Here is a 12,343-nt window from a genome sequence, read left to right as displayed (position 1 = left end):
CTCCTCAGGTTTCTTTTGGAGTACTTTCTGTACAGTGACTATTTTGAATCTCTTTGTGCATAAACTATTTAAAAGGCACTTATTTTTCCGATCTGTATTTCAGTGCAACTCAAATATTAATGATTTTTGAAATTAATGTTTTAAACCAGAGGTGGTAGTTCTGACAGTTTGCTCTGTTTCGTCAATGTTTGCTCAATAATAAGTTGAAGTATCCTGAATTTGCAATATTATATAGGGGAGAGATCTGTGCCGTGATGTGCATTAAATGTGTGGATATTAAGTCGAGCTGACAGTGATATATGTTACTGGTTAAGTTGTTGGAGATATTCATCAGAGCTGAAAATCAGTGCTTACTCATCATCTTAGCAGTTTGAGGAAGGGCGGTTAGATGAGAAAAGAAAAAAATATTGTTTCCTAGAAATGTACGGCTTAATTTTAGTGTGGGTAAAACCATGCTTTCTAGAATTTGATGTAGTTTGGTACAGTTTAAAGAATTACCAGTTGTCCAGTGTGCCAGAGTTGCCTTCCAGAGTTTCACTAAGAGGTAGTGGTGGAAGCTTTTCAAACAAGTTTTACATAAGTACTAAATAGTCTGATTAATGCTTGCAAACTAGTTTTGGGTTGCATGGTTTCCAACAGGATTATGTGATAGCCTGCATGAAGAATTCCTCCTTTCAGAGAAATATTTGTTTTACTGCACTGTTGTCTCTTTGCAGTTGATCATATAGATGTTTATTTCTTGGTATCCTGTTTTGGCTTTGAATGCTACACACACAATAGCAACCGCTAGTGGCAACCAAAGAAATCGTAGTAGTGGTTCCCTACACCACAGAAGGTTCCTGGGAAAATGTATCATTGAAACATAGGATATGAAGAAAGCCTGTTGTAGGCAGTGTAGAGAGAAAGCACAGATATACAAGAATCAAGTGAGCAAACCTTAATAGAAATGATATATTTGCAGTGAGAAGTAGGTAATGAAAATTATCACCTATATGGTGATCTGTCACCTTTACTCATCAGTCATCCACAAAAGGTTGTTCATGTATAATGGCTTAGACTTGAGATATAATCCCTGTTAGGTGCAACATCAGGAAATGCAGAACACGGAAAATAAAATATGTTTGTCTCCATAGCACAGTGGAATGAAAACAGATGGTAGGCAGCACATATGGCTGCCAGAAGCTGGGGACACCCATTTGCAGAGTTCTTCCAACTTGAAACAAAACAAAACAAAACAAAGGAACTCCAAGGGGGACAGATTATGCCAGGCAGATAGCAGGATTTCTATCTTCTTCCCCATGCTTACATTCCCCATGTCTTTACCTTTAGCGCTTAAGCTAAAAGGGGGAGTATGACACCAATTCAGAAATGAATGTACCTTCTTAGTATTTAATTTGTCAAAACTTAGCATTTGTTGAACACAGACATATTTTTAAAAAATGTTTAATTCCCACCATATGTTCAAACCTCTGGTTTAGGACCAAGTGTTAAGATTTTGCCAGTGTCCTACAGGCAGTTCAACGTACTGTAAATGTGTCATGAATGTTAAAAAGCTTTGGTATTGTTACTTCATGTCATGTGGAGGGTCAGGAAGCAACTTACAGACGGGTGACTTCTGATAACGCTCCCTATGTGTGTTCATCGGAGAATCTTAACATCTCTGGGATTGCCCTAGATAACCAGTTGCTTTATGCTCTGAGGTATTTCCTTAAACGGAGCTACTGGAATTAACCTAGATCCTATCTGTACTTTGAATACTTTCAAAAAGTTGTTCAGCATTATTGGTATAAGTTCAGCTTGCTTTGTGCTAGCTCTCCAGATCCTTGTATGGAGTGCTCTTCTTGCCAGCAGTGCTTTACATCTTGCACCTTAGGGCTTCTCTGTTATTGTTTAATAGTCAGTGATATTTTGTTCACTGATGGTTGCTCAGGTAGTCAGCATTTTCAGTTCGGGTAGGATTAAAGGGTGTTAGCAGGACTAAAATATCGTTTTATGCTAGTCTTGAATACTTAACCCAAACCAGAAGGATGACAGTAGAAGTACCAGGTCATTAGTTGATTGGCACAGTCTCTTCTTCCCTGAAGTTACTAATTTCAGGGAGCAACAAGGAGCTACAGCAGCAGAATTTTGAGACCTCCCAGCCTATAATATGGTGCTTAGGAATGGCAGCGTAACAAGCCAAGGTCAAACAGCCCCAAGCATTTGTATTTCAAGTACATAGATACTGTGAAACTTGTAATAGCTAAATGTGACTCTGTCTGCCTTTCTGAAGAAAGTAGGTTTTTTTTTCCCTTGTTTAGATTTCTATGTTTATTCTTGGGCTTGTTCTTTTATTGTAAGCTTTGTAATGAAAGTATTAGCTTGGTCTATGATTAGCCTGCTTCAGTTTCTGCAGCTTTATCTTTGTCTACACATTTCCATCTAACTTAAAATATATGTTAATTGTTTTTAGTTTATATAGAGCATTGCAACTATGTGGAAAATATACTAAAACAAAAATCAAGCTATTTTCTTTATTTTGTTTGGCAAGAGCAGACAAAAATGACAGATGAAAGATCAAACTCAGCAAAAAAGCAACAGTAATTAGAATTGATGAGACCCATAAACCAGCAAAAATAGCATGACTTAATAACGTTTAATGGAGAAAGAAAATGTAATGGACTACTTATGAGCTAGTACTAGCAAAAGTAACTTTCTTGACTGACTGTTTTTTAGACCTTTTCAGATTTGCTCATTTATATTTAGCTCACTTCGGAAATATTCAGTAGAATAAAATATTCAGTGATTTTTTGCAAAGCAGTCTAAGATTTAAGGTGTATCCATTTTTATATAATTCTCTTTTTTTAATTTTTTTTAGTATTTTTACTTGTCTAAGCTGTTATTTTAAAATTAAGCACAGGCTTTTACTGCTTGGTATAGATGTATTAATTTATTTGTTCCAGTGAGTAATCTGGATCTTTGATTTTGGAAAAATATGTTTAGCGACCTATTGTAACCAGTAGTCTTAAGATTTTTAATTAAAGGAACATTACCAGTAATGATTATGAGATTTCAGTGACCAGCACTGAGCACTGACAAAGAGACTTGAAGGACTGAGTCTAAAGAATCATTTGCACGCATCTGCTCTGCAGCTTAAGTGGCTAGCCATGGCCCTGCTGGATCTTATAATTGCGGGGGGATAAACTATTTCACTATTTATTTTGAATGTATATTTCAAAGTATATTCTGTTAATTTGGATCTTTTTGTTACATAATGTTGTGTTATTATCATTGCATGTTCTTCGAACTTCAGTGCTATGATTTATATCTCCCATATGCTTGAAGTCCCAGGGGAACATATTTAACATTTCTCAAAAAATGAAAATCATCCACTAGCAGCTCACCTCTGTCACAAGCAGAAGGAAATACTGGGTGTATTTTAGATACGCACTTCATATAGCGACATACAGACTGCCTTCTGAAACAGTCATAAGGAAACCAGCTGATGTAAGAAAATGAAGGCATCCTAGAGCAATGTTTAAGCAAACTCTTACTAAGGTAGGTGGAACAGTTGATCAGTCTTTTAGAGCAGATGGAAACAGCCTGAAAGCAGAGAATGGAAAGAGAGAGACTAGCTTCTTCCTTCTGCATTACCATTGTGATGAGAAGGATATAGGGTAACGTATGTAATAATGTTATGTATGTGTGTGTGCTTGCACTATATCAACTCAAAATGATGTTGTTAAACTGCAACAGGTTTTGCTTTTAGCCAGAGCATCAGGGAATTATATGGTATATGCAAAACAAAACTCAAATTTGGCAACAAGATGTAAGACTTTATTGGCCAAAAGGGAACTGCCTCTTTGTAGACTGTTTTAAGACTTATGAGGCTATTCTGTTTTGGTTTAGTAAGAAACGTGACCCAAACTGTTTTTGATTTGGGTGTTTTCTTTTGTTCTCCTGTTTGGATAGGAGTTTCTGCATAAGTGTACTTACAGATTGTCATAGTGTTAGCAGTGGTAGTTTTACAAATACAGCAAGGCAAAAGAAATTAAAATAACAGATTGGAATCCCTCCACAAAAGAACAATAGAGGTAGCAGCACAAACAGGAAGTGTTTGGAGGCTATGGATTATTTTTAGTACTTGAGGGCAGAAAAAAGTAAGGTCAGGTTAATGTTGAGAAGTGAATGGCAAATTTGGAGGTTTACTTAACAATCTGAGCAAACTGTTTCATTTTTTAGAAATCACATTTTTTCAGAAAGAAAAGTATTACCATCATGGAGCCTTATGAGGCAAACAGTGCCTTAAGCAAGTTCTTGCTCAAATGTTAGAACTATGTATAGACTTCCTCTCAAAGAATAAGTCCCAGTCCCTGCCAGAATTGTTGCTGATATCAGTTATTTGTTTTACTCCAAAGTAAGTATTAGAGAATGATTTTTTTTTAATATGAATCCATTTGATTTTTTAACAATGGTGAAAACCTAGGGTTAATGTTCAGTCAAAGGACATTGCAGTATGTCTTGACTACACACTGTGACTAGCTATGTGCTACATCTTTCTTTCATAGTTTTGTTACAGAATTTTAATGCCTGTGGTAATTCATATTTGTACATTAGTTTATTGCTGAAAAAGAATTACTGAATGATGGAAAGATGTGAAGAAATGGTCATTCATCCAGTCCCAATACGTCAATAATCTTCAGAAACGACAACAGGATTTTCATGTATTTCTGTCCCACAGAGTCAAAATCTATGATAGGAAACGAAGACACAAAAGAGAAACAAGGACTTGCCAAAATACGTTTACTTTTTAAAACTTCATATTTTATTGCATTTACTTTCCATGTGGTACTGGTTACCAGTCACATGAGGAAATGCAAGAAAATATTCAGCCCTTTGTAAATATTCAGTGAAAAAGACAAAGTCTGTCTGCCAACAGGACATGGAGGCAACATGTATGCTGGTAGAAGACTGATTCAAAAATTGGATATGTGGAAAAATAGAAAGGGAAATCATGTATTTTACTTAAGTTGTAAGGAAGAGTCACTAATTATTTAATATTACTTGTGAGCAAGCAGGAGTCATCACTAGCACTCCTGATCGGCTGATTTTTTCTTTGGTATGTATTAGAATGAGAAAACCAGCACTATGACACAAGCTTGTCTTACTAATAATAAGTAGTAAATGCACTTGTTATGCAATGCAGTATAGTCAGAAGCTGTGGCCATCTTTTGGAGGATTCTGGCAAACGCTTTGCTAGTAGCCCTTCTACAACTTCGGTCGTTCCCTTGATCAACATGTAATGTCAGTTACCTCCTGGAGCAACTCCTCCTCCTGTGCCTTCACTGTGGAAGACTCCTAGAAATTTCCCTTTTAGCCTAATGGCTTTCATACTGCGAAGCATTTTGCTGTGGAGATCAAGACAGCTTTCAAGTGAGACACAAAATACGCAAACTCCCAGTCCGTCCCTGGAGCCAGTCTTTCTGGCTTCCGCTGTGTGTCAGAGGCTGATACCTCAACCCCATACAGCCTCTGTGCATTCCCAGACTCGAAACAGCTGCTGTTTCTTCTCTAATGAGCAATGGGAGAAAGAAAGCCACGAGGATGAAACTAGTGTAGTCTCCCAAGTGAGTTCCTGGGTTGTGGTCCTCTGAATCAGGCACCCACTTCGCTGCTGGAGTCTCTGCCCATCTTGTATCGTTTTAGTTCCTGTCTGCTTTTTATCCCCTCACCTTCACACCCATGGTATATTCACAGGACAACTGAATCCTCAGCCAGTATTATTTCAGTATCATGCCTCTCAGTAACCATCTCTCACCTTATTATCCTCCTGTGTTCTCAGCATCATTCCTCTCACCAATAGGTCCACTGGCTATCAGCCACTGCCCTCTTGAGACCTGCTAACATAGGCCTTTCCTCAAATGCTTTTGAAACACATTGTCATCCAGGAGTCTGAGAGATGAGGAAAGGTATAAGGGGCCCACAAACCAGGGGCAAGTGAAGCAGCAGTGTTTCTAAGGGAAGGACGTTAGGACCAACAATATTAAAACCTAATGTTTTTGTGTCAGTAATGTTTGATTTGTATTATATTTATGTATGTTGTTCAAAAGGGCAATGATGCTCCCAACTCAATTACCTCAGCAGATTTTATTTCTTAGAAAAATTATGTTCCTTGTACCTTGTAGAAACATTACAGAAAGAACAGCTGTAGAAATTGCACTGGAAACCTGAAGAACTGAATGAAGAATTATATACGATGTTTGAATGCTATGCTACAGATTTCAGTGCTAAGGATACGAATTCTGTTAAATTTTCCATTTACATCCATAGGAAGACCCAAACAAATAGGAAATTGAGGAGAATATTTTTATTTCATATATTTTTGAAGGATAAACTTTTATATAATCTTTTATTATATGAAAGATTTTTATAACCTGCAAAAAGCAGAGGAAGGAAGCAATTCAACAACAGCATCCAACCCATTAACACACACATTCATTTACACGGAATGTAAAAGGCGGTTCCATCTGTTACAGTATTTGTATCTTCATGTTACTCTACAGAACCTGCTAAGCAAGCCATGTCACTGGCATAGATACAATCCCTGGAGGGAGCATCAGCCTTTCCCGACACGTGACATCCCTTCATGAACACCATGGGAGTAGCATAGATCAAGGGCAGGATTCTCTTCTGCTCAAGAAATGCAGTATTTGATAATTGATTACACATTAGTGGGAAGATTTAAACATCAAGAGGAAACTAGAAAGAGGCTTGGGAGTGCTGGGTTCTGTGCCTGTGCTCCATGGGAATGTATTTATTCTAATGGGAGGCTTGGGACTGCCGTATGCTGTGCAGCACTGTAGAGCAGTTTGGTTTTCTGTGGCTAGAAGTAGTCATGCTGGTTTGGTGAGGCAACTTAGAGCCAGAGTACGCGCCTTGGGTTATGTTCGATTGTTGTAGCTTGTGCTGCATTCCCACGGGCTGGTTAATGTGACTGTAACTGGGCTCTGTCTTTACAGTACTCTAAGAGTTGACATTGTTACTACTTCAGTTTAAGAGAAACTATCAGGCAAGAAATGATTGTTGCTTGTTTTGAGTTTTCTTTGATATTGTTCAGCAACTCAAATTAGTAGCTTTCATTAGTGGGGAGAACAGTTCTCATTAGGAAGATGAGGAAAATTTTAAGTTGTATTTACAGAATTAAATATGATGAAGAACAATACATATAATACATAATATTAATTTCTTAAATTTTAGCTGATCTGTAACATATTGTTTTTTCAATCTTTATGCTTGTGTATTCTTTCATCATAAGAGCTCATGTTGCAAAGAAGTGTGTCCAGATTATTTTGAGAGACGTGGTAGAAAATAATAAGCAACTGAAAGATGTTAGCAAATCTGAGGAATTCGTACACATGTCTTGGGAAGTAAAAGATGTCTTTTCAAAGAATTAAAGATAAGATTTGAAGTAAAAAAGGAACTTCAGCTCTTCCCTATTCTGAGTCACAAGAAGGAAATGAATTCAGCAGAAGGATATCATGTTTGAGACTTTATCATATACCCTTCTAAAGGCATGTGAATATTGAACCTGTAAGAATATCTGTGCCTCTGCGTAAAGAGCTAACTTTACTGCTTTTTAGAATTTGTTTGTTACAAGATAAATGGGATTCTAATATTTAGTGTAAAATAAGTTTTCCAAAAGTATTATTTTCTAACTCTTGAAGAAACATTAAAAAAGGATAATTTCAAATGGGACAGGCACTGATACTGTGTTGCAAATTTCTGGATAAGATGTGTTGCCTCTTCATGAAAATATGTACATTCATAGCACTTACTACCTGGAAATAAAAATATGTGAGCAGTAACAGCCACCTGCAAAAGAAACCACACTACTTCTTTCAGATGAATTTAAAGAGCTAGTCCTGCTCTTCAAAGGCTTTCTGGTAAAAGGTTCCAGCAGAAGGGCATATGTGGAATAACAAAGCTCAGTAGAGACCAACCAACTAAAAAAGAAGGTGAGTTGCTATTACAATAATTCTATAGTATATTGATAATGACTTGGCATGTTTGAAGTTTACCATTAGACACAGTACAAGGAAATTTATTGTCTTTAGCTGTTATGTAAGGACATAGTAAGCTGTTATATAAGGGCATAGTTCATCACTAAGTTGTTCTTTGCAAAATTAGTTTTAAAAGAACAAGTGGGGCATGATTTTGGTATAACATTTAATAGATTTGGTGCAAAAATAGATTTGAAGAACTGCATGAATAAAAAATATTTTACTTTACTATACTGTAAGTTCAATGCACAGTAGATTTCCAAAAGAAATATATGAAATAATGAGGGCTACCACTTCCCATCTTCTTTGGTTTAAAAAACCACAGGTATATGCACATCAAACCAAGCTACGCATTGTGTAGATGAAGAATTTTCTTCTAGAACATTAAATGAATTCACTAGGTATTTAAGCACATGTATTCAAAGGCATTCAGAAGATTGTTTCCTTCCCTCTCACAGGTGAGAGCCAGGAATCCTAAATCTAAGAAGGAAATGCTCTGATGAGGATTCAGCTTTCTGAGGTGTTCAGAAAAGGAGAGATGTTCTTGGAAGACATGTTGGACTGAAGATGACCTAGACTGAGATCCCCAAATTGTAATACACATATGCCATAGCAAAGAGCTGCCCAAGTAATTCCTGAGTAGTCAAACATACTGTCCTGGCCAATACTGAAAGCCGTTGTTACTGTGGCTGCTGCTACCGCTACCACTACCAACAGCGGCTACAGCAGTAGGGAGCAAGATGCTTATAGGAACCACTGCTCTGGATGTTTTTACTTCAACTAAAGACTGAGGTAACGTGTTCTCACTTTTCTTTAAGAAAAACAGGAGGGCACTGAGGGGCGTGAACAATCTACAGAGGTAAATGTGAGGAGTATAAAGTAGGTAGTGGAAAGAGGAGATAAGCATTGTTAATTGGATAAAAAAAGAACAAGAGACTATAGCCCAAACATAAACACATATTTAATTCTTTGCTTTTGGTAATATTGGGTATTGCCTCATAAATAAGGCAAGAATGAAATGCTGAGCAGAAACATCCTAGAAACAAGTAAGGAGGGCTGTGCGATACCTCAGAGAGAAATATTTAAGACCAGAAGTACTGAAATGTTAAAGGTTCAAAATGGATAACAAAGGTTGTTTAATATACTTCTAATCTTGTTTGGTTAACATAAACTACTAATGAAAACAGAAAAGTGCATGAAGCAGCTAGTGGCAACCCTTTTTAAGAACAGCTAGTATAATCTTCAGAGCGGTTGAATTTACATTTGAAATAAACAGGAAGTGCTGGTGCTGAGCATTATTACAAGTCAGGCCAGCTGAGAAATTATAGGATAACTGATCTGAAACAAATAATTGTTATGAAGTAGTAAGTTCAGGTAACGCTAAAGTTTAAGACTAACTAGGTGGCTGACTTTTCCATATGTTGTTCTTGTTCAGCTGTAGAACCCTCTTTACTTTTTTTAATGCAGTGATTTTTGTAAGCATTTTCTCAAAGACTTCTGAAAAATTTACTCTCAAGAGTCTTAGAACTGTCTACTGGCATAGCTAATGTGAAACAATACATTTGAGCAAATGCAACTTATAGTAAAAAGGTTGCTGGCAAGTTAAACAACCTAAGTCAGCTAGAAAAGAATATTTACAAACACAATATTCTTATATAAACTTCCTCTTCTAGATAAACTGCTTAGTAAATGTCAGAAGCACAGAACAGGTACATTCTCTGGGCTGTGGGCTATAAAACAGTAATGCATATTTTAGGGCATCTAGTACCAAATCAAAAACATCATGGTCCAATGATTCAAAGTACTGAGCCAGTATAAACTCAAGCTGCCAGTTTAAATTTGTTCAAAGGAGTTGTTCAATAATTTGTTGGATAGGTAACTTCAGACTGTCTTTCTGTGGTTCTGCTATTGTGTGTATGATTGGACCTCCTACAGTTAGCCCAGACTATTTTTTGACATGACTTTCTTTTTGCCTTTCCTATTTTCTGTGCTCAGATATATTGTTCCTGAATGTCCTCAGCTGTCCCTACCCTCAGCCCTCTTACACTTGATAGGACATTATCTCAAGTCTTTTTGTTGATCTTTGCCTCAGACCTTGACCTACCCCAATATTCAGAAACTGAATCGAGCCCAGGCCAAAGCCAGCAATGTCAGAGATTGTATGCATGGCTATCCCTTAAGCCTCGCCATCATAGTCCAAGTTGGACTTGGGTGAAAATATACCAGACCTTCTCTGTACTGCTTATTTGCATGCTTTGGCATGGATACAAAAGGAACCTGGGCAGGGCAAAGGCTCTGAGGTAGGGCTGCCTGAAGACCCAGGATGTCAATGATTGCTGTGGAGCTGGTAAGATATTTTGCTCATCTGCATTGCATGATGTGGACATAGCTCTGGAATGCATCAGGATTCTGTGGCAGTGTCTGAAACTCCACTGTGCTGAGAGAGAAGAGTTTCTGGGCCTCTAGGGAGTGCGAGATCCAGGAGACAGTATTTTTTTCAGTCCCAAGTTTCCTATCACAGAATCACAGAATCGTTTAGGTTGGAAGGGACCTCTGGAGATCATCTAGTCCAACCTCCCTGCTCAAGCAGGGTCACCTAGAGCATATTGCCCAGGATCACATCCAGACGGGTTTTGAATATCTCCAGCGAAGGAGACTCCACCACCTCTCTGGGCAACCTGTTCCAATGCTCTGTCACCCTCACAATGAAGAAGTTTTTTCTCAGGTTCAGATGGAACTTCCTGTGGTTCAGTTTCTGCCCGTTGCCTCTTGTCCTGTTGCTGGGCACCACGGAGAAGAGGCTGGCCTCATCCTCTTGACACTCCCCCTTCAGATACTTGTACAGGTTGATGAGATCCCCTCTCAATCTTCTCTTCTCCAGGCTGAACAGGCCCAGCTCTTGCAGTCTTTCTTCAGAGGAGAGGTGCTCCAGCCCTCTAATCATCTTGGTAGCCCTCCGCTGGACTCTCTCCAGGAGTGCCATGTCTCTCTTGTCCTGGGGAGCCCAGAACTGGACACAGTACTCCAGGTGAGGCCTCCCCAGGGCTGAGTAGAGGGGCAAGATCACCTCCCTCGACCTACTGGCAACACTCTGCCTCATGCACCCCAGGAGACCATTGGCCTTCTTGGCCACAAGGGCACATTGCTGCCTCATGTTTAACTTGTTGTCCACCAGCACTCCCAGGTCCTTCTCAGCAGAGCTACTTCCCAACAGGTCAACCCCCAGCCTGTCCTGGTGCCTGGGGTTATTCCTGCCTAGGTGCAGGACCCTGCCCTTGCCTTTGTTGAACTTCATGAGGTTCCTCTCCGCCCAGCTCTCCAGCCTGTCCAGGTCCCTCTGAATGGCAGCACAGCGCTCTGGTGTGTTAGCCTCTCCCCCCTGGATGTCAAGTTTGGACAAAAGATCTCTAACCTGATCCTCCTCAGCCAAGGGAGAGTCTTCCTTTCTCCAGCCTTCCTCTCTTGTCTCCAAGGTCTGGAATTCCTCAGGACTGGCCTTAGCAGTGAAGACGGAAGCAAAGAAGGCATTCAGTAACTCTGCCTTCTCTGTATCCTTCGTTACCAGGGCACCCGCCCCATTCAGCAGCGGGCCGACGTTTTCCCTAGTCTTCCTTTTGCTATTGATATGTTTGAAGAAGGCCGCCTTGTTGTCCTTGACATCCCTTGCCAGATGTAATTCCAACTGGGCCTTAGCCTTCCTTGTTGCATCCCTGCAGAGTCTGACAACGTCCCTGTATTCCTCCCAAGTGGCCTGTCCCCTTTGCCACATTCTGTAGACTTCCTTCTTCTGCTGGAGTTTTGCCAGGAGTTCCTTGCTCATCCATGCAGGTCTCCTGCCCACTTTGCTGGACTTCTTCCTCAGAGGGATGCACTGCTCTTGAGCCTGGAGGAAGTGACGCTTGAATATTAACCAGCTTTCTTGGACCCCTCTTCCTTCTAGGGCCCTACCCCATGAGATTCCCCTAAGTAGGTCCCTGAAGAGGCCAAAGTCAGCTCTCCTGAAGTCCAGGGTTGCAGTCCTACTCATTGCCCTGCTCCCTCCTCGTAGGATCCTGAACTCCACCATCTCATGGTCACTGCAGCCAAGGCTGCCTCCAACCTTCACCTCTCCAACTAGACCTTTTTTGTTCGTTAGTACAAGGTCTAGCATTGCACCTTTCCTCGTTGGCGTCTCCACCACCTGAGTCAAGAAATTATCATCAATGCTTTGCAGGAACCTCTTTGACTGTTTGTGCCTAGCTGTGCTGTCTTGCCAACAGATGTCAGGGTGTTTGAAGTCTCCCATGAGAACCAGGGCCTGTGAT

This window comes from Struthio camelus, chromosome 2, assembly GCF_040807025.1.
Source record: "Struthio camelus isolate bStrCam1 chromosome 2, bStrCam1.hap1, whole genome shotgun sequence".
Classification (NCBI taxonomy): Eukaryota; Metazoa; Chordata; class Aves; order Struthioniformes; family Struthionidae; genus Struthio; species Struthio camelus.
This window is presented reverse-complemented; position numbering follows the sequence as displayed.